At 36.9% G+C, this 22,461-nt stretch overlaps 1 protein-coding gene across 4 annotated transcripts in view; it reads right to left on the bottom strand.

Annotated features, from left to right (window-relative positions):
• Positions 1-22,461, bottom strand: part of LOC105498558 (fucosyltransferase 9) — a 195,769-nt gene that overhangs the window by 42,239 nt on the left and 131,069 nt on the right. The window contains exon 3 of one of the 4 annotated variants that reach the window (XR_011623533.1): positions 13,978-21,680. The exons of the other annotated variants lie outside the window; for them this stretch is intronic. The gene's annotated coding sequence lies outside the window, so the exon portion shown is untranslated. Of the gene's footprint in view, positions 1-13,977; positions 21,681-22,461 lie in introns of those variants that run through there. 4 annotated transcript variants of the gene reach the window in all.

Raw genomic sequence — 22,461 nt, forward strand, 5'->3', positions numbered from 1 at the left:
AAATGAATCCAGATTTTCCTCTACTGAGGAATATAATCCCTCTTAATTTACCCTATAGAAGTAGATGGAGGTTATCCAGTAATTACAATTCACCTTTTCATAATCATAGTTTAAAAACAGAATATTGTCTTTCATTATTTTTCTCTGTCAGCCATACACTCTCTCTCAATCATTAGCACCTTCTGATTATTATTATTTCTACTACTTTAAGTACATAATAAACAATAGTAAAGAAAAATCCAAATGTGATAATTTTGCTTTGTAAAAGATTATATATTAATCAATATGAATTTATACATAGATCTGCATTTTCATTTTTCTATGTTATCACCAAAGTCTATTTCCATAGATAAGAGCTAGTTATCTATGATAATGTATTTGTGAAAGTCATCAATATCTATTATTAGCCTCTCTCTTCCCCTTTTTTTGACTTATTTGGAACAATTTAGTGAATCATCAAGTTGGACAAATTTTTTATCATTGTATATAACAATTTAATAAATAATGCCTTGAGTTTTTATAGCACTTACTTTTTAAAAAACGTTCATACATATTATTTCAACTACACTTACCAATTGTTTCACTCCGGATTGACTAGAGTGACTGTTCTACAAATCAGGTAAAGCAAGTCTTTGCTATTCAAATAGAAACACAGTTAGTAATGGAAACCAAAGCTATTTATTCTGCAAACTCAGGCAGCATAACTGTGGTATTTTTCATCAGCACAAATTATGAGGTGCTGAAAGGACTGGGCAATTGAGAACTGTACTCACAGTTTCCTCCCCACTCTTTCCCCCGACTCTTCAACAGAGACACAATTCCATCATTGACACAGATTTCAGAATTCCCAGTTTTTATTCAGTGTGCCAAAAATTAAATTAGTAGTTTAAGCTTTGAGCCTGTTGGAAACAGGGAATGGCAGTACTTTTAAAAGCTCAATCAAAATGTCTGTAAGGGCAAAAGTCTAAAACCTTTTATCTTAATGTAACTAACAAGTGTCCTGATAATTCTTCTATCCTCTGATTTTATCTGTCAGCCTAATTAATTTTTTGTTTCTTTGATAATATAAATTTAAGCTAATGAAAAATTATATTCAAGGTAGAATCAATGAATATAAAGTAGGATAGCAGAAAGTAGCTGTGGCCATAACTAAAAGTTGACATGGTTAACTTTGTCACTAGTAAAGCATGGATCAGTGATGCAGTTTATCAAGACAATTTATTACATCTACTGCTAAAATAATCAATGTGTTTAGAATCCTGTTGATATAAGACTCATATATAAAATTATAATGCTTGATTCATTCAGTCATGTTTAACAGTTACTAAATACCATATTAAGGACTAAAATGGGAGAAAAATGAATGGAACTTGGATCCTGGCTCCAGCAGAAACAGTTTAAAGCATGAAGGGTGCTTTGAAACACCACAGGCAGATCTTACATGAGTGAAGGAAAACAGGTCAAAAAGATTTAGTCAGTATAATTAGCCTGTTTCTGAAAGCTTATTTTGGGAGATATTTCTACAAATTACACATTTTTAAGTCATTTTACAGACATATAGGTCTACCAACACATTTGGTCTTATAGAACCCATCTTAATAATTTATGTTCTAATTTCTCATGTCTTATTTCATTCTTTGATTTTTGGAAGGAAGTTATAGAGAAAAGATGCTTTTAATTTTTTTTTCTTTGGCTCAACTTAGCAGTATATCATCATTCAGAGGGATCAGCATCAATCCCTGCATCCCTGTGGTTGATGGGATCAACATTTTCTTCTGTGTTGATTCAAAAATCACTTGTCTTCAAACCTACTCCTGTCTTTTCTTTAGAGACAGGCTCATTTTTGCTTAATGATACTATGCAAATGAAAGGAATACATTTGTAAAAATATGATTTTTCTAGCTATTTATTTTCTCTAACTCTAAAGTTTTACTTGTAAACATCAATTATATTATCCAATCTTTAAGAATCACTAATAGAGGCCGGGCGCGGTGGCTCAAGCCTGTAATCTCAGCCCTTTGGGAGGCCAAGACGGGTGGATCACGAGGTCAGAAAATCGAAACCATCCTGGCTAACACGGTGAAACCCCATCTCTACTAAAAATACAAAAAAAAAAAAAAATTAGCCGGGGGTGGTGGCGGGGGCCTGTAGTCCCAGCTACTCCGGAGCCTGAGGCAGGAGAATGGCGTGGAGCTTGCAGTGAGCCGGGGTTGCGTCACTGCACTCTAGCCTGGGCGACAGAGAGAGAGGCTCTGTCTCAAAAAAAAAAAAAAAAAAGAATCACTAATAGAATAAGCATTATTAGAAAAGGTAACTAGATAAGGCCTCAACAATGATGACTTTTAATTAGCACTTTTGCAACATGATGTTCTGAAGAAAATATGATTAGTGGTTACTATAATGTTTACAACGTCATTTACCTGAACATGGACCTTTACCTTTACATTGATCAACATCAATCCCATCAACAATAGGAATGCAGCAGATAATCTACAAGCAAGTGCTTAAAAATAATTTAACAAATGATGTTAAAATTCTGAGGATTCAAGCCTAAGAGGCTGATTCAGGAAAAAGAAGCGAGAGTTTGAATTTTAGTCATTGATGGTATAGAAGAAAGTCAAAGGCAATTTCGGTGATGAAGCAACAAATCTAATATTATGAAAGCGGAAAAGGTGGTTGGAGATTCTTTCCGCTTTCTTTTAATGATCAAGTCTCCCAAGAATACTTGATCATTAAAAGAACAGAGCAAGTTTCTTATCTGAGAGCTGATTAATGAATGTCTGTCCCTAGAATTATTGAAGGAGTGATTAAGAAATTAGGAGATATACCTAATGTAAATGACGAGTTAATGGGTGCAGCACAACAACATGGCACATGTATGTGTATGTAACAAACCTGCACGCTGTGCACATGTACCCTAGAACTTAAAGTATAATAAAAAAGAAAAAAAAAAAAAGAAATTAGGGACCAATCTATTTTGCCCTGTTGCAAAAAGGTTTCCATCTGAAAGAAGTTAATAACTCCCTTTATCAAATCATAAATTCAAATAGATTAATATTTGATATTTCACAAAATGCTCCTGAAGAATAACTTGTCTTAATAAAATATCTTAGTCTCAGGAAATACACACACATACACACACATATCATATATATTATAGAAAATTTAACTTACTTTGTATAGTGTTTATTGCTTTAATATCATACACCTACACAGTGGGGAAAATCCTTCTCCACCATCTGTCCATTATGATATGAAAATGAATTAAAGACCATTAAACCATCACCTTGCTTTAAAAAATATAAATCAGAAATGGAATCTTTGAGAGTGTGTCCCTTTATTTATCTACAAAAATGACACAAATGTAAAGTTCAGGTAAATGACATTGTAAACATTATAGTAACCACTAATCATATTTTCTTCAGAACATCATATTGCAAAAGTGCTAATTAAAAGTCACCATTGTTGAGGCCTTATCTGATTTTCTTTTCTAATAATTCTTGTTCTATTAGTGATTCTTAAAGACTGGATAATATAGTTGATATTTACAAGTGAAATTATAGAGTTAGAGAAAAAAATAAAGAGCTAGAGAAATCGTATTTTCCCAAATGTATTCCTTTCATTTGCATCGTATCATTAAGCAAAAATGAGCCTGTCTCTAAAGAAAAGACAGAAGTAGGTTTGAGGACAAGTGATTTTTGAATCAACAGAGAAAAAATTGCAAGGCAATGTTGCTCAATATTCATATGATATTGATTCAAATTATAATTGCAGGACTGAGTAGTTCCTACTGAGGAGTGGTTTCATTCCTGTTTTATAAAACATTTATATAAATAGATCAAATACGATTTTGAAATCATAACTGAATTAGTTTTATAGTCTTCACTGGCATTTCTGAGGTTTAAATGTTTAAATTTTCCTACATTGTTTTTGCTTGATTGAGAGAACCATTAAAACCATGGTTGCCTTTAAATGTCATTATTTGTCTAGAATAAATTCTTTGTTTCTTTTTTTTTAATTATACTTTATGTTCTAGGACACATGTGCACAATGTGCAGGTTTGTTACATGTGAATACATGTGCCATGTTGGTGTGTTGCACAATTAACTCGTCATTTACATTAGGTGTATCTCCTAATGCTATCCCTCCCCACTCCGCCCACCCCACAACAGGCCCCAGTGTGTGATGTTTCCTTTCTGTGTCTAAGATTGTTCGATTCCCACCCATGAGTGAGAACATGCAGTCTTTGGTTTTCTGTTCTTGCAATAGTTTGCTGAGAATGATAGTTTCCAGCTGCACTCATGTCCCCACAAAGGACATGAACTCATCCTTTTTTATGGCTGCATAGTATTTCATGGTGTATATGTGCCACATTTTCTTAATCCAGTCTATCACTGATGGACATTTGGGTTGGTCCCAAGTCTCTGCTATTGTGAATAGTGCCACAATAAACATACATGTGCATGTGTCTTTATAGCAGCATGACTTCTAATCCTTTGGGTATATACCCAGTAATGGGATGGCTGGGTCAAATGGTATTTCTAGTCCTAGATCCTTGAGGAATTGCCACACTGTTTTCCACAATGGTTGAACTAGTTTACAGTCCCACCAACAGTGTATAAGCATTCCTATTTCTCCACATCCTCTCCAGCACCTGTTGTTTCCTGACTCTTTAATGATCGCCATTCTAACTGGTATGAGATGGTATCTCATTGTGGTTTTGATTTGCATTTCTCTGATGGCCAGTGATGATGAGCATTTTTTCATGTGCCTATTGGCTGCATAAATGTTTTCGTTTGAGAAGTGTCTGTTCATATCCTTTGCCCACTTTTTGATGGGGTTGTTTTTTTCTTGTAAAGTTGTTTGAGTTCTTTGTAGGTTCTGGATATTAGCCCTTTGTCAGATGAGTAGATTGCAAAAATTTTCTCCCATTCTGTAGGTTGCCTGTTCACTCTGATGGTAGTTTCTTTTGCTGTACAGAAGTTCTTTAGTTTAATTAGATCCCATTTGTCAATTTTGGCTTTTGTTGCCATTGCTTTGGTGTTTTAGACATGAAGTCCTTGCCCATGCCTATGTCCTGAATGGTATTACCTAGGTTTTCTTCTAGAGTTTTTATGGTTTTACGTCTAACATTTAAATCTCTAATCCATCTTGAATTGATTTTTGTAGAAGGTGTAAGGAAGGGATCCAGTTTTACCTTTCTACTTATGGCGAGCCAGTTTTCCCAGCACCATTTATTAAATAGGGAATCCTTTCCCCATTTCTTGTTTTTGTCAGGTTTGTCAAAGATCAGATGGCTGTAGATGTGTGGTATTATTTCTGAGGGCTCTGTTTGGTTCCATTGGTCTACATCTCTGTTTTGGTACCAGTATCATGCTGTTTTGGTTACTCTAGCCTTGTAGTATAGTTTGAAGTCAGGTAATGTGATGCCTCCAGTTTTGTTCTTTTAGCATAGGACTGTCTTGACAATGTGCGCTATTTTTTGGTTCCATATGAACTTTAAAGTACTTTTTTCCAATTCTGTGAAGAAAGTCATTGGTAGCTTAATGGAGATGGCATTGAATCTATAAATTATCTTGGGCAGTATGGCCATTTTGATTCCTCCTATCCATGAGCATGGAATGTTCTTCCATTTGTTTGTGTTCTCTTTTATTTCATTGAGCAGTGGTTTGTAGTTCTCCTTGAACAGGTCCTTCACATCCCACGTAAGTTGGACTCCTGGGTATTTTATTCTCTTTGAAGCAATTGTGAACGGGAGTTCACTCATAATTTGGCTCTCTGTTTGTCTGTTATTGGTGTATAAGAATGCTAGTGATTTTTGCACATTGCTTTTGTATCCTGAGACTTTGCTGAAGTTGCTTATCAGCTTAAGGAGATTTTGGGCTGAGAGGATGGAGTTTTCTGAATATACAATCATATCATCTGCAAACAGGGACAATTTGACTTCCTCTTTTCCTAATTGAATACCCTTTATTTCTTTCTCTTGCCTGAATGCCCTGGTTAGAACTTTCAACACTATGTTGAATAGGAGTAGTGAGAGAGGGCATCCCTGTCTTGTGCCAGTTTGCAAGGGGAATGCTTCCAGTTTTTGCCCATTCAGTATGATATTGGCTGTGGGTTTGCCATAAATAGTTCTTATTATTTTGAGATATACTCCATCAATACCAAATTTATTGAGAGTTTTTAGCATGAAGGGCTGTTGAATTTTGTCAAAGGCCTTTTCTGCATCTATTGAGATAATCATGTGGTTTTCGCCTTTGGTTCTGTTTATATGCTGGATTATGTTTATTATTTGCATAAGTTGAACCAGCCTTGCATCCCAGGGATGAAGTCCACTTGATCATGGTGGATAAGTTTTTTGATGTGCTGCTGGATTCATTTTGCCAGTATTTTATTGAAGATTTTTGCATCAATGTTCCTCAGGGATATTGGTCTAAAATTCTCTTTTTTTGTTGTGTCTCTGCCAGGCTTTGGTATCAAGATGTGTCATCTGCATAAAATGAGTTAGGGAAGATTCCCTCTTTTTCTGTTGCTTGGAATAGTTTCAGAGGAAATGGTACCAGATCCTCCTTGTACCTCTGGTAGAATTCAGCTGTGAGTCTGTATGGTCCTGGACTTTGTTTGGTTGATAAGCTATTAATCATTGCCTCAATTTCAGAGCCTGTTACTGGTCTATTCAGGGATTCAATTTCTTCCTGATTTAGTCTTAGGAGGGTGTACGTGTCCAGGAATTTATCCATTTCTTCTAGGTTTTCTAGTTTATTTGCACAGAGGTGTTTACTGTATTCTCTGATGGTAGTTTGTATTTCTGTGGGGTCCATGGTGATATCCCCTTTATCATTTTTTATTGCATCTATTTGATTCTTCTTCTTTTCTTCTTTATTAGTCTTGCTCATGGTCTGTCAATTTTGTTGATCTTTTTAAAAAACCAACTCCTGGATTCATTGATTTTTTTGAAGGGTTTTGTGTGTTTCTATCTCCTTCAGTTCTGTTCTCATCTTAGTTATGTCTTGCATTCTGCTAGCTTTTGAATGTGTTTGCTCTTGCTTCTCTAGTTCTTTTAATTGTGATGTTAGGGTGTCAATTTTAGATCTCTCCTGCTTTCTCTTGTGGGCATTTAGTGCTATAAACTTCCCTCTACACACTGCTTTAAATGTGTCTCAGAGATTCCAGTATGTTGTATCTTTGTTGTCATTGGTTTCAAAGAACATCCTTATTTCTGCCTTCATTTTGTTATGTACCCAGGAGTCATTCAGGAGCAGGATGTTCAGTTTCCATGTAGTTGAGTGGTTTTGATTGAGTTTCTTAATCCTGAATTCTAGTTTCATTGCACTGTGGTCTGAGAGATAGTTTGTTATAATTTCTGTTCTTGTACATTTGCTGAGGAGTGCTTTACTTCCAACTCTGTGATCAATTTTGGAGTAAGTGCAATGTGGTACTGAGAAGAATGTATATTCTGTTGATTTGGGGTTGAGAGTTCTGTAGATGTCTATTAGGTTTGCTTGGTGCAGAGTTGAGTTCAATTCCTGGATATCTTGTTAACTTTCTGTCTCGTTGATCTGTCTAATGTTGACAGTGGGGTGTTAAAGTCTCCCATTACTATTGTATGGGAGTCTAAGTCTCTTTGTAAGTCTCTAAGGATTTGCTTTATGAATCTGGGTGCTCCTGTATTGGATGCATATATATTTACGATAGTTAGCTCTTCTTGTTGAATTGATCCCTTTACCATTATGTAATGTCCTTCTTTGTCTCCTTTGATCTTTGATGGTTTAAAGTCTGTTTTATCAGAGACTAGGATAGCAACCTCCACCTTTTCTTGTTTTCCATTTGCTTGGTAGATCTTCCTCCATCCCTTTATTTTGAGCTTATGTGTGTCTCTGCACGTGAGATGGGTCTCCTGAATACAGCAAACTGAGGGGTCTTGACTCCTTATCCAATTTGCCAGTCTGTGTCTTTTAATTGGAGCATTTAGCCCATTTACATTTAAAGTTAATATTGTTATGTGTGAACTTGATCCTGTCATTATGATATTAGCTGGTTATTTTGCTCGTTATTTGATGCAGTTTCTTCCTACCATCAATGGTCTTTACTTTTTGGCATGTTTTTGCAGTGGCTGGTACCGGTTGTTCCTTTCCATGTTTAGTGCTTCCTTCAGGATCTCTTGTAAGGCTGACTTGGTGGTGGCAAAATCTCCCAGCATTTGCTTGTCTGTAAAGGATTTTATTTCTCCTTCACTTATGAAACTTAGTTTGGCTGGATATGAAATTCTGGGTTGAATATTCTTTTCTTTAAAAATGTTGAGTATTGGCCCCCACTCTCTTCTGGCTTGTAGAGTTTCTGCTGAGAGATCTGCTGTTAGTCTGAGGGGCTTCCCTTTGTGGGTAACCTGACCTTTCTCTCTGGCTGCCCTTAACATTTTTTCCTTCATTTCAACTTTGGTGAATCTGACAATTTTGTGTCTTGGAGTTACTCTTCTCAAGGAGTATCTTTTGTGGCATTCTCTGTATTTCCTGAATTTAAATGTTGGCTTGCCTTGCTGTGTTGGGGAAGTTCTCCTGGATAATATCCTGCAGAGTGGTTTCCAACTTCGTTCCATTTTTCCCATCACTTTCACGTACACCAATCAGACGTAGATTTGATCTTTTCACGTAGTCCTATATTTCTTGGAGGCCTTGTTCATTTCTTTTTACTCTTTTTTCTCTAAACTTCTCTTCTCACTTCATGTCTTTCATTTGCTCTTCAATCACTGATACCCTTTCTTCCAGTTGATCGAGTCAGTTACTGAAGCATGTGCATTTGTCACTCAGTTCTCGTTTCATGGTTTTCACTTCTATCAGGTTGTTTAAGGACTTCTCTACATTGGTTATTCTAGTTAGCCATTCGTCAAATCTTTTTTCAAGGTTTTTAGTTTCTTTGCGCTGGTTTGTAATTCCTCCTTTAGCTCAGAGAAGTTTGATCCTCTGAAGCCTTCTTCTCTAAACTTGTCAAAATCATTCTCTGTCCAGCTTTGTTCCATTGCTGGTAAGGAGCTGTGTTCCTTTGGAGGGGGAGAGGCACTCTGAATTTTAGAATTTCCAGCTTTTCTGTACTCCTTTTTCCTCATCTTTGTGGTTTTATCTACCTTTGGTCTTTGATGATGGTGACGTACAGATGGGGTTTTGATGTTGATGTCCTTTCTGTTTGTTATTTTTTCTTCTAACAGTCAGGACCCTCAGCTGCAGGTCTGTTGGAGTTTGCTCGAGGTCAACTCCAGACCCTGTTTGCCTGGAGATCAGCAGCGGAGGCTGCAGAAGAGTGAATACTGCTGAACAGCAAATGTTGCTGCCTGATCATTCCTCTGGAAGCTTCATCTCAGAGGTGTACCCAGCGGTGTGAGGTGTGAGGTGTCAGTCTGCCCCTAGTGGGGGATGTCTCCGAGTTAGGCTACTCGGGGGTCAGGGATCCACTTAAGCAGGCAGTCTGTCCATTCTCAGATCTCAAACTCCGTGCTGGGAGAACCACTACTCTAGAATAAATTCTAAACTGCAGCTTCCTTTATAACTAAAATAAACACTCCCAAATCCAGGAGTATTGTTCACTCTGACACAGTATACATTACTCAACTCATTTTATTAGGCATTCTCTTCCAAAGGAATAACACAAAAATAAGCTCACCAGAATAATGAAAAGATTACGAAAACACCCAGATTCTCTACAGTTTATCACATTTAATACTTATTCAACATATTCTGAGGAGCTCAAGGTCCTCCTTTGTGATGTTTTCAGTGACTTTGGTAACAGACTCTGAGGTATCATGGGCAGAATTATCACACTCATTTCACAATTACAACAAACAATGAAAGTGAAGGTACTGATCATATTGTATTATATAGGCTCAAAGAATATAAGAAGAAATTCTAGCAAAACACACATCTTGGTTAGCCTTTTTAGCCAGTCATAATTTCATGTCTTTCTCTGGGGCTAGGTACAGTTAACTCAGTTCCTTTGGGGATAAGTTTCTAGGCAAAAGCATTGCACTTTATTTCTTTCTCTTTTCTCTAACAAGGAACCAACCCAAATTTAATAGGAGCAGAGGGGAAAAAGAACATTTCAAACTAACATTGTCTGCCTATTATTTTATTTAACGGTAACATATTTCTATTTTTTATACATAGGCAGTCATAATTTGTACATTTGAGTTCCAAACCTCAGCACACATTAAAAGGAGATATTTCTTTTATACATTATAAGAACTGGATTTATGGTGAAATAAAATGAAAAGAGATAGTGCTTAGAAAAACAACAGCAAAAAACGTTCAAAGCCACTGAAAGGAGTTAACCAGCTTGCTTTAGGCAGACAGTAAGGGAAGGGTCCCTGAAGAACATCTGACTTGACCTGACCTACAAGCACCTACACCAGATATTTTGTGCAGATAAGGGAACTTACACAGGGGCTTGCCTAAACATGCCTGGAGACGATTAAGTGTCCACATGCACACTGGGGTGAATGGGGCAGAGCCACCTGGAATTTGTGCCTTATACAAATAGGGAATCCAGCTCCATCAGCTTATATATATAAGAGCCCTTGTACTGTGAAGGGCAACTAGCAACCTGCTTTCAGGATGCCCCTTTTTGCTGAAAGCTTTCATTTTCACTTAATAAATTCTACTCCACTCACTCTTCAAGTGTCTGTGTTCTTGATTTTTCCTGGTCATGAGACAAGACAAGAACCCAGACCTAGCTGAGCTAAGGAGATAAAATCCTGCATCACCAGGAATGAACCCAAGGCTCCAAGGGGAAAAGTTATACTCATAAACACCAACAAAAAAATTAGAAAGAGACCATGGTGAAAGTTGCACTGGCTCACAGCTGTCATCCTCAAAGTATTTGCCAGTTGGAAGGAAAATTACTGGTCCTGGACCAGTGTGAAATTTGAAAACTTTCCTGTAGCATTAGACTTCACTGGTGAAGAGAAACGCATCAACCTAACCAAGTGCCAGAAGTATCCTTTGAACACCAGCAAAATAACTATTACTTCTATGAAATCAAGTCTCCTACTGCAACAAAATCCTAAATTAAAATGTTGGAAGAAGCAGTTGGTTTTATAGCCTCCAAAAGAAAAGTTAAGAAAAAGCAAACAAACCACTGTTCTGTATTAGTTTGCTAGGGATACCATAACAAAATACCACAAACTGGGTAGATTAAGCAGCAGAAATGTATTTCCTCACTGTTCTAGAGGCTGGAAGTCCAACATCAAGGGGTCAGCAGGGTTGAGTCCTTCTGAAACTCTTTCTTGGCTTGCAGATGGCTGCCGTCCCGCTGCCTCATCTCTTGGTCATTCCTTTGTGTGCTCTTACCTCTGGTAGCTCTTGCTTTTTTTTCTTTCTTTTTTTTCTTTTTGAGACGGAGTCTCCCTCTGTCACCCAGGTTGGAGTGCAGTGGCGTGATCTCGGCTCACTGCAAGCTCCACCTCCTGGGTTCATACCATTCTGCTGCCTCAGCCTCCCAAGTAGCTGGGACTACAGGCACCCACAACCATGCCTGGCTAATTTTTTGTATTTTTAGTAGAAACAGGGTTTCACCATGTTAGCCAGGATGGTCTCGATCTCCAGCTCTTGCTTTTTTTATAGGGACATCTTGCTTTTCTGATAGTCATTTTAGATTAGGGCCTAATCACTTCTTTAAAGACCTTATCTCCAAAAACATACTGGAGATTGGGACTTCAACATGAATTTGAGAACACATTTCAGACCATAACCCTCTCTCCCCCTCTCCCAAAAAGACAAGAAAGACCTTTACAATAAACCTTTTGACACTGACTCTTTTTTTTCCCCCTTCTAACTCCCAATTAGTAACTTTCTGGATTTCAAAGAATCAGATTTTAAAATTGCTATAAAGCTTGCTAAGAGCATTCAAAAAAAAGGCAGGCATTATAGGGAAGTAAACCTTGACTGCTGTAGAATTGAGAGAATCTTTGCTCTGATGATTGGGGATCATTTTTCTGTATGCTAGAGAGAATACTTTTGTGATTTAAGAGCCAATTGAAATGTTAAGAAAGTTTGGGTATCTGCAGTGACTGTCATTGCCTCCTCAGCATGTGCTGTGCCTCTCTCCTATTGCACAGCAGCAAGCACTTTGAAGGACTGACCCCAGTGCATGAGACCTAATCCACTGCCTATGCCTGTCTTCCAATCTGCATATCCAGGAGTTGTCAGTTACACTGATTGATTCAGAGGTGTTCACATGAAATACTTTGTTTCAAACAAGATGAAGCCAAAAATTTTTGACTATTGGGAGAAAGGTAGTTATCTTTTTACTTAATCTAAGACATTCTCTTTATAATTGGACAGTATTATAGGAAGAAGTGATACTTACAAATGCAATCATTCTTTGCAGGCACAAAAATAGTTAAGTCACAGAATGAAGCTTTTCATGGAATAAAAAAGAGCCAATAGAATTATAAAAAATTGAGTGACTTGATCAGACTACACCCAGAGTCCACTAACCTCTGAACTCTTAAGTTAATAAATTTACTTTCTTTAAGAGAATTTAAGATGTACATTCTGTCTCATACAATCTTACTTTACAAAAAAGTAAAAACATGTTTACTTTAATACCTTACAATTTTCAACTAACAAGTAAAAAGTAACTAAGTACTGTTTGTTTGCTTTTGTATTACTATTGGAATCTAAGAAAAATCATAATTTTTAAAAATAAAATTTGACCAGATAATTTGACCATATAGATGACTAAAGGGAATAAGAAGAACAAAAACTCAACATTAACAGAGGATCACCATTTGTGAAGATGATTTTGCTGCTCTGTGTTCATGTATTTCTATCACTTTTGCTAATATCCAACTTTAAGATGCACAATGAATATTATTAATTTGATACTATAAAACATGTGTTGAACTCTGATTTAAAGAGTAATATAAACTACCATCACCCATTGTGTGGAAGCAAATGTTGTGTCAAACAAATTAACCATTGGATCGAAAGCATCTCTTCTACTTTTTCCTCTCACTCATTGAAAACTACTGCTAAAATGAGGTTAATGTGGCAGAAACATACAGTCTGATGATCAAATCCAGAAACAAAAGACAAATATAGTAGCTCCCCCTCCAGGAGAATTAAGATTTTGATCATTTCCTCTCCAGATTGAGATTGGCTGCTAGCCATTACTTAGCAAAAGAAATGTCTCTGAAAGGGACAGGAAATTAAAATGCAAATGGTATAAAGAAATAAAGACATTCTATTTTTTTAAGTGACAGCAGTGATTCTAGCATTCGTAATTGAAAACTATAAGGAAACTGGAGAAGTGAGATTCAAGACAAAGTGATAAATGAGGGACCTCAGGAGATGGGTAGTATTTCCCATAGTCTTATTTAACAAATTACTGTTTTTGTTCTGCCTGACTGAAGACCTTTGTAAAGGTCTGAGATTTAATGGTCATTATCTTGATTCAGATACCATTGTAGCAGAAATCATAGGATTTGTATTTTCTTAGCTAAATTCAGTCTGACTCTGACTTTTCAGGATATTTCTCAATTTCATACTTGAAAAGAGACCTGAAAAGTATTTATAACTTTTTCTCACACTGTCTACTCAGGCGAATCCTGCACACTTAGAAGAAATGTCAGTTTTTCCAGTATCCCCCAAATATAAATTAATGCAAGGCATCAGTTAATGTCTAATGTCCTTTTGTGATTTTAAAGACAGGAGGACAGGGAAAAATGAAGCAGCTGGCTCAGGGAGGGGCAGAGAGCACATCCCAGACGAGTTGAAGGGAATCCAGTCCCAGATGGTCTGATATGCTCTTCAATTTTTGATGTTCTTCAAAAGTTGTTTATATGTATTTCTTGACCAAATTTGGATTCTTAAAAATGTATCTTGGCAATTACCTATGACAATTAAATACTTTTTGTAAGTACCCCAATTTTATATCTACTTATTAAACAGGAGACACGGAAGGGCTTTTTAAAAGGCACTTCATTACTTTTACTGATGAGAAGAATTACTGGTTTCTCTATCATACCTAAACATTCTGAGTCCATTGAAGACTGTTCCTAATTGGATTTCTATAGTTTTCCCAGAAGGTTCCCAGATGCAGTTTGCCTAGCCTCTGTGAGGCAAAGCTCAGCTTTCACTGAACCGTGTTCATTGGAATGCAAACGCTTTTTATGTTATGCTTCTCAGGTATTGCTTTGAATATATATGCATTTTTAGCAACTTTCTTCTGAAAGGCAATAATTATCTATTTACAACTTCATCAACTGAATGTTCAATCATATTAAAGTATTTGTACTTGGCAGAATATTCATAGGCAAAGTCATACAACAAATCATAGTCCAAAATGCCTACACAGCGAATCAGTGTGCTGTGACCCTAAGTAGACAGGTACTTAAGTAAGTCCTAATGCAGTCCCTTCATCTTAAATGGCAGGGGCTGGAGAGCAGATTGCGTTAGAAGGACATTTTATAAAATTATAATTATTCCAGAATTTTTCAAGCCCCACTCCAGTGATTCACTTATTTAAAAAATATTTATTGAACAGTTGCTATGTACCAGGAGCAAGGCTTTTAATTATGAACAAAACAGACCTCACCCTGACCTTCCCAGTGCTTTTGGTCCAGTGGAGGAGATAAGCAGTGACATAAGCACTTAGAACTCAATACAAGGAGTGCTATGAGTGGGGACAGGGTGCTCTAGAAGACAGGGCGGGTGCCAGATGCCTGTGGGAGGGATATCCACATATATATCTAGGTCATCACACAAATCTTCAAATCTGAACCTCAGGGATTAGGTCTGGGCTGAATTTTTAGATTTGGATGTTAGCAGCGTATACAGCGTGTAACAGGTAAAACTATAACAGAGTAAGAGATGACCCATTAGATGAGCCCATGACCAAAGACAGAATCCTGGGTAGCACCAGACTTTAAAAGACAGGCTCCTTCCCTATGGTTTCTCAAAATATAATGCTGATCTCTCCCTATGTAAAAATGGGAACAGTTTCAATGACACTAAATATATCTCTGATTTTTTTCTATAAGCCTTGGCATCAAGTGGACCTGTGAATAGATGCGTCCTCTGATCCCATTTTGAATGCTTCTCTACTTCAATAATGTCCTTGCTGGTATGTCTTCAAGATTGCCATTGTTTTCTATCCCAAATTATGGAGCTTGAGAAATCGTTTTATGGTAAGAAGCAGGCTCTGGTGATTAAAAATAGTTTCAAAGCTCACAGTTATGTCTTGCTTATATAACTCCTTTTATACTGGATCGTTGCTTCCTGGAGAAAGAGAAAGGGTAAAATATTCCTTAGGTTCAAAATATCCTAGCTGAAACTCAAAGCTCATGAGAGATCTGGATAGTGAATCTGAATATAACAAAACTCAGCTCACAGCTTTGTGTAACTGGTCTCTTGAGAATTGAGGGGAGTTTTGTTCTGCAAAACTTTGGACAACGATTCTTTCCAGTGAACTAGCATATAGATGTGCTCTGAAGCCATTTGCAGTGCCCTAAAGCAAGGAGGAAGGCAGAACTGATGTCTTTACCTGGTAAAATCGTTAAGGAAGGCTGGTCCCTTAAAGTATGTCTGCACTTGGCCTGATAACAGGAAAACAATTTCATTTCACTTTAGGCACCAAAGACAAGAAAGGCAAATACAATTTCTTCATTCTCTTTGACAGATTTTCATTTCTCTCTGCTAAAATGTGATTATCTCCTTCAGATATTGTAATGTATTTTGGAAAAAAAAAATTCTATTATATATAATTACAATGGCTTGGCCCATAGAATGAGGCTCATATTGGAGTAGAGGTTACCCTAAAGATAACCCACTATCAAGTTTAATCAAAGAATTAAAGCCTCAAGCAGGGTTCTCCTCACTTTCCCTTTCAGGTTAAATTTAACATCTATTTTAGCCTTCAAAATGACTTCAGGTTAAAACATTTTTCTTGCTGTTACCTACTCTGCTAAGTTTGAAAATCATATTTCCAAAGTATCAATTAGCATTCTATTTGCTATCTACAAATCTAAATTATGGAATCACATTTTTCCTTTCTGTAGCCACGTTAATAAAGATAATTAGAAAGCTTATATCAGTGATACAGCACAAATCTCAAGACAAATCAAGTAACTTGCTATTATAAAACTTCAAAAGCTAAAACAGGAACAAAGTAGGAGTGTAAGAGTGTTATACCGCCTTTACCCCTAGTCCTAGGGAATGATATAAACCTTTTATTATAATTATCCCTATCAGGTCAGCTCCACACAGCTCATGTAATAGGTTTTAACTGTTCACAGATCCATGGTATTCTGGAAAGAGGTGGACAGTCTTCAGATTGGTGCTGCAGGTAGAACACAGGACAATTTTCAGTGGCACGTGGGTTAGTCTCTACTGCAACTGTGCCTTTTCTCCACTTTAAGGAATTGTTGAGCCTGAGCTGGCATCACCTCCTTCAATCCATCCTACACACTGCTGTCAGAATAAATCTCCAAAAGCACAGCTCTGGTTCTGTCATTCTCCTTCTTAAAACCCTCTATACCTGGTCCATGTCTGATGATTAAAGTGCACGTCAGGCCTCCAAAGCTTTACACCATCTAGCCCCTCACAGCCCATTGATCTCTTTCACACACTAGAGGCTCAGAAAGATCAAGTCCTCTTTTCAGTTGGTGCCTCACACTTCCTTCTCCCCTTGCTTTTTCCTTGGAATGCTGGATTCATCACCCTCCCCACTAATTTCCATATTTTGAAGTCCAGGTCTATCAAAAATACCACTTTGTTTACAATGACTTCCCTGATTCCTAATTGCTCCAGCTGGAATGTCTCCCTCCTGAATTCTAATGTCATTTTATCTGAAACTGACACCATTTAGTATAGCACACCAAGTATAGTATAACATCATACTACCGACCCCATTTTCTCTTTTTGTATTCTATTCTTGGACATGACTTATCCCTCCTAAGAGAATCAAGACCCAGGTAGGCAGAGTTTATCTTTTACTCTAGAAGTATAATTATTACAAATTATAGAGAATAGAATGCTGGTTACCACAGGCTGAGAAGGGTAATGGAGAAGGGGCATAAGGAGGGTAGGGTTAATTAGTACAAAAACGCAATTAGATAGAGTACAATTTAGTGTTTGGTGGCATAATAGGGTGACTATAGTTAACAATAACTTAGTGTATATTTCAAAATAACTAAAAGAGTGGAATTGAAATGTTCCTAACACAAAGAAATGATAAAAGCTTAAGGCGATGGATATCTCAATTGCCCTGATTTGATCATTACACATTGTATACTGTATCCAAACATCACATATATATAAATATGTACAACTCTTATATATCCACAATAATTATAAATAAAACAATTTTTAAAAATTCAGGCAAAGAAATGCTTGCTTTTTATGGAATGCATAGATATATTTTTTCTCACAATGTTCACGTTTCAATAAGGTTTTTTCTCAGCTTTGCTGACAATTACAAATAATTGAGTTTTGTTTGATGTTGATAATACACACACACCTGATCTAAGGCAATGGGAGTTCTGTGATTTAGTGAAATTACAGGACTTCTTTAGAAGGGTTATACTAAGAAAACATTTGTTTCAGGTTTTAAAATTATTCACTCACTTGGGCTAAAAGGGATGGAAGAATGAATTTTAAGTTAATATTTTCATTTTATCCCCAAAAATGTTCCATTGTGGTTTCTAATAGAGACTTTTTTTGTTTTTTGTCTGCCTTAAACTTGGTTACATGTCATCTAAATTAGTAATCATGTTCCTCATTATAAAAAAAATTGTTCTCTGGTGATAGAAGAATTAAATTTAATTCAACAAAATTACATAGAATACTAACTCTGTACATAATAAAAGCAGTCTATTATTTTCAAGTAGTTCAAAATCTTGATTTTTTTATTTTTTATTTTTTGAGACCGAATCTCACTGTGTTGCCCAGGCTGTGGTGCAGTGGCACGATCTCGGCTCAAGGCTCACTACAACCTCTGCTTCCCAAGTTCAAGCAATTCTCCTGCCTCAGCCTCCTGAGAAGCTGGGATTACAGGCACATGCCACCACACCTGGCTAATTTTTGTGTTTTTAGTTGGAGACAAGGTTTCGCCATACTGGCCAGGCTGGTCTCGAACTCCTGACCTCAGGTGATCTGTCCACCTCAGCCTCCCAAAGTGCTGGGATTACAGGTGTGAACCACCATGCCTGGCCTCAAGTAGTTCAAAATCTAACAGCCCACATTTTAAGCCAGGGTCACGTAAGACTAGTTAGAGAACATTTTGTTGGGATTTTTGTGCACGTACACACTCAGAATAAAGACAACATTTGGTTAGATTTTCATGTATTTACACTACTATAGGAGTGGCCACTTTAAAAATTTTACTGTCTTTTCAACCCTATTACAAAATATATACTATCTGGAGCAATATAAACCTCAGGCAGTACAAAATTGTTACAACTTGAGCTTCTCCAGGGCCGCTCCAGGCTTTGGAATATTTAAGTGTTTTGATAGGGTCAATGAAAGTATCAAGAACTCAGGAAGCAATAGCCTTCAGAGCACATTTCCACAGCTGGACTGATTATACTGTGTAATTTTTACTGAAAGCAAAACTGTAAATTTGAAAAAGCCAGCAATCTGAATCCGCTTCGATGCACTACAGAGTACTCACTCATTTTAATTATCCAGCTTAATGGAGAGACTTGCTTGATAATTAAATTCCCCAGAGCTCCATGAAGCTGTTAGAATCAAATAGTTATGGAGATAGGAGGGACTTTGGCAATCTTTCTAGACCCAATTTCCTATTCTCTAGGTTAGAATCTGAGACCCTGAGTGGTAGTTAATTACTCAAGATCACTTAATCAACTAGAACTTAGATTTTTACATTTCTAGAATAGTGATAAGTCTATTGCCCTAAACAGTTGGAAAGATTTTTAGTTACCATCAGCTTTGTGAGATATTTGGTGTGTTAGAAAGGGCTTTTAAGGAAGGATTGGACTTCAATTAATTGCACATGGGCTGCCCAGTTTCAACACTTTTTTTTCTTTCCAACATAAATGTTGCTTTTAAAGTCTTTGCTTTGTAGTGTTTCTAAAACTAATTTTCACTTCGGTACTCTTTATCCCATGTTCAGTGGTTCTTTTACCTTAATCTCTGATGTAGAACCATATCAAATGCACTTTCTTTTTTTCTGGAATATTAACTATATTGTAGTCCCAGATCATCTTTTATCTAGCGTGGCTGTGATATATTCAAAGAACCCCTGCGGATTATTTATACAAGCCTGAATCCATCGTGGCCGGCCATCAACGAGTGATGCTTTAGCACTCTGTATGAGATTTTTTGAAAAACCCCTGAGGTCTTCATCATTCAATTAGCATGGAAAGGATGAAGAGTTAAGAAATCTTCACTCTATATCCTACTAGTGGCAAATGTTCACATTGCTTCTAAATACATGAAGAAGATTTACTTCTTTCTTTGGGTTTAATAATTATAGTCATAAGCATCCTGAAGCTTAAGTTTTCTCACAAAACATACCAATCACTTTGGTATTTTTATTTTCCACAGTTGCTCATCTTTTTCTTTTGCTTTAGGACAAACATGAAGATAACGAAGATTTGGGGCCAGGCGCGGTGGCTTGTAATCCCAGCACTTTGGGAGGCTGAGGCAGGCAGATCATCTGAAGTCAGGAGTTCCAGACCAGCCTGGCCAATATGATGAAACCCCACCCCACCCCATCCACTAAAAATGCCAAAATTAGTCAGCTATGGTGGTGTGCACCTGTAATCCCAGCTGCTTGGAAGCTGAGGCAGGAGAATTGCTTGAACCCAGAAGGTGGAGGTTACAGTGAGCCGAAATCAGACCACTGCACTCTAGCCTGGGTGACACAGTCAGACTCTATCTCAAAAAAAAAAAAAAAAAAATTGGGCAAGTAGGGAGAAAAGATCATGCTACTATGATAGATAAAGCAACTCTCCCCATTTTGCATGGCACATCCCCTTGCATGTGAGAAGGTAATTGTGTTCGCACTGATTGTTACTCTTGGCCTGCTAATTCTTTGCTTTCTATTTAATTTCTGAAAGAGAAGCATTTGTGTGTGAGGTATTTTATATTTCATTATGATGTAATAAAGGAGCTAAAGCAAGCTTGATTAAATTACAGATATTCAAAGACAGACAGGGAATTTTCAGTTCCAAATTTGGTGCTGTACAACTGGGCTTGTCAATTAGCAGCAATAAAACCTTGGCTTGAGCAGACCCATGAGCATATTTAGCTGGCTCCTGGATTCATCCTTTGAAATAAATTTAAACTGCATTTTACCATTTTACAATAAAACAAAACTTTCACCAAGCAGTAATACTGTTTTATGGTAACATGGCAAAGAATGAGAAGGTACATAAAATAAGAATCTAGAGATATCCCTTTGCCTTCTTTCTGTGACAAAGTGGCACTCCAGAATTAATTCATTTCTCTTTAAATGTAGTTCTAAAAAGGAAAAGCAAAGAACATTTGCCATATGCATGATGAATAAAAATATTTTTTAACTTACCGAATTATTCAGTTCTTAGGAAGTACAGGCATTTAAACTGGACTAAAAAGATGTAACCCCTCAGATTTTCCTTTGTAGTTTGCAAATTTTTTATTTTTATGATTAAGTTAGGCCCACATTAAAAGGTAACCAGCATCATTAATAAACACTTTCCAGGATTAACTGTGTACTAAATTATAAAACAGATAGAAGGTTCTTGAGCTATCCACAACCCAGTAGATAGAACAGTATATCACTAAGATAATTTTTACAAAGCTGCATGGCCCAGAGAAGCCCCTGCAGTTGAGAAGCTCACGTCTGATAAAATAAGGTAGATCACGCCTCTTCTGTTCAATGCTACCACTCCTTCCCATCTCAATTTGGAGTCAAAATTTGGACAGGTGTGGTAGCTCATGCCTGTAATCCCAACACTCTGGGAGGTTTAGGTGGGGTCCCTTGAGCCCAGGAGTTCGAGTCCAGTCCTGGCAACATAATGAGACTATCTACAAATAATTAGTGGGGAGGGTGGCATGTGCTTGTAGTCCCAGACACTTGGGAAGCTGAGGCAGGAGGATCACTTGAACCTGGGAGGTTGAGGCTGCAGTGAGCAGTGGTCATGCCACTGCATGCCTGCCTGGGTGACAGAGTGAGACTTTGCCTCAAAAAACTAAAATGCAATGAAGTAAAATAAATTAAAATAGAAATCAAAATCCTTACTGTGGCTTTGTGACCTACATACAACCTGTGCCTTCTCCCCAGCACCTACCTAGATGTACTCTATCAACATCATTTCTTGCTGTTGCTCAAACAAGCCATGCACAGCCTGCCTCAGGCCTTTGCATATCTGTCTAGAGGCTTTCTTAAGATATCAGCATGGTCAGCTCCTTCACTTCATTCAAATCTTTACTCAAGTTTCCACAATGAGGCCTTCTTTGACCATCATCTCAAAAAAAAAAAAACTCACCCTTCCACTTGATATTTATCTTCTTCAGCATTCATTGCCATCCAACATACTATACATCATACTTATTTATCTTTTACATTATCCCTTTTCAAACAGAATGTAAGATTCTTGATGGTAGGAAATTTTGTCTCTTTCATTCTCTGCTGTATCTCCTGTGCCTGAAACACTGGCTGCCACATAGTAGCTGCTCCGTAAATGTCTGTTTAATGGATGAATAAATAATAAGATAAAAAGGAGGTGTCTACTAATAGCTATGATATAATAAAGAAATTAAATAGTATAAACAGAGAATGAATACAGTTCTTAAGTTATGAGACATTACATATCTGTGTTTCAGCAAGTGATATTCTTTCAATTTGCTTTCTTCTCAGTAAAATGGGCTTATGTGGTTAACAAAATACTTCTCTCTCCCATAAATACCGAAGCTACAGTGTTGCTTTTTCTTTAGATTCCTTTCACTTTAAAGTGAAACTAAGAATATATCTATTCTTAGAGTAATTGTTAAAGTGCATCTTTAATTGTTATGAATAATTCCACTTAAAATATGCAATGTTTGATAATAAATCCTAAAGATGAAATCAATTTCTTATTTTCTTTTATAATTAGCCTCCTCCCATTTGGAATCTTAATAGCTGAAATCGCAGAGATCCATGGTGTTTTTAATCAAATTAGCAAGCAGATTTCCTCCTTTATTGCTCTTCCATAAAAATCTGTTTAGCATAAAATGAGGATGCTGTAGCATTTCCAGGCAATATTTGATTATGTACAGACTTAAATGCTTTCAATTCTATCCAATTATTGGAGGGTGCATCTAATTATATCTTCACTTCTAATTCAGCAATCTGTTTTTCCAGTTGTTTCAATCTGGAATATCACTCTTTTCTCCTATCAGCACAAAAAAGATATAATGGCCCTGCGTAGCATTGATCAAGCAATTTCCCTAAATGAATAACTACTCTTTTTTATGGGCAACACTGGAA

Source organism: Macaca nemestrina, chromosome 5 (assembly GCF_043159975.1).
Source record: "Macaca nemestrina isolate mMacNem1 chromosome 5, mMacNem.hap1, whole genome shotgun sequence".
Lineage (NCBI taxonomy): Eukaryota > Metazoa > Chordata > Mammalia > Primates > Cercopithecidae > Macaca > Macaca nemestrina.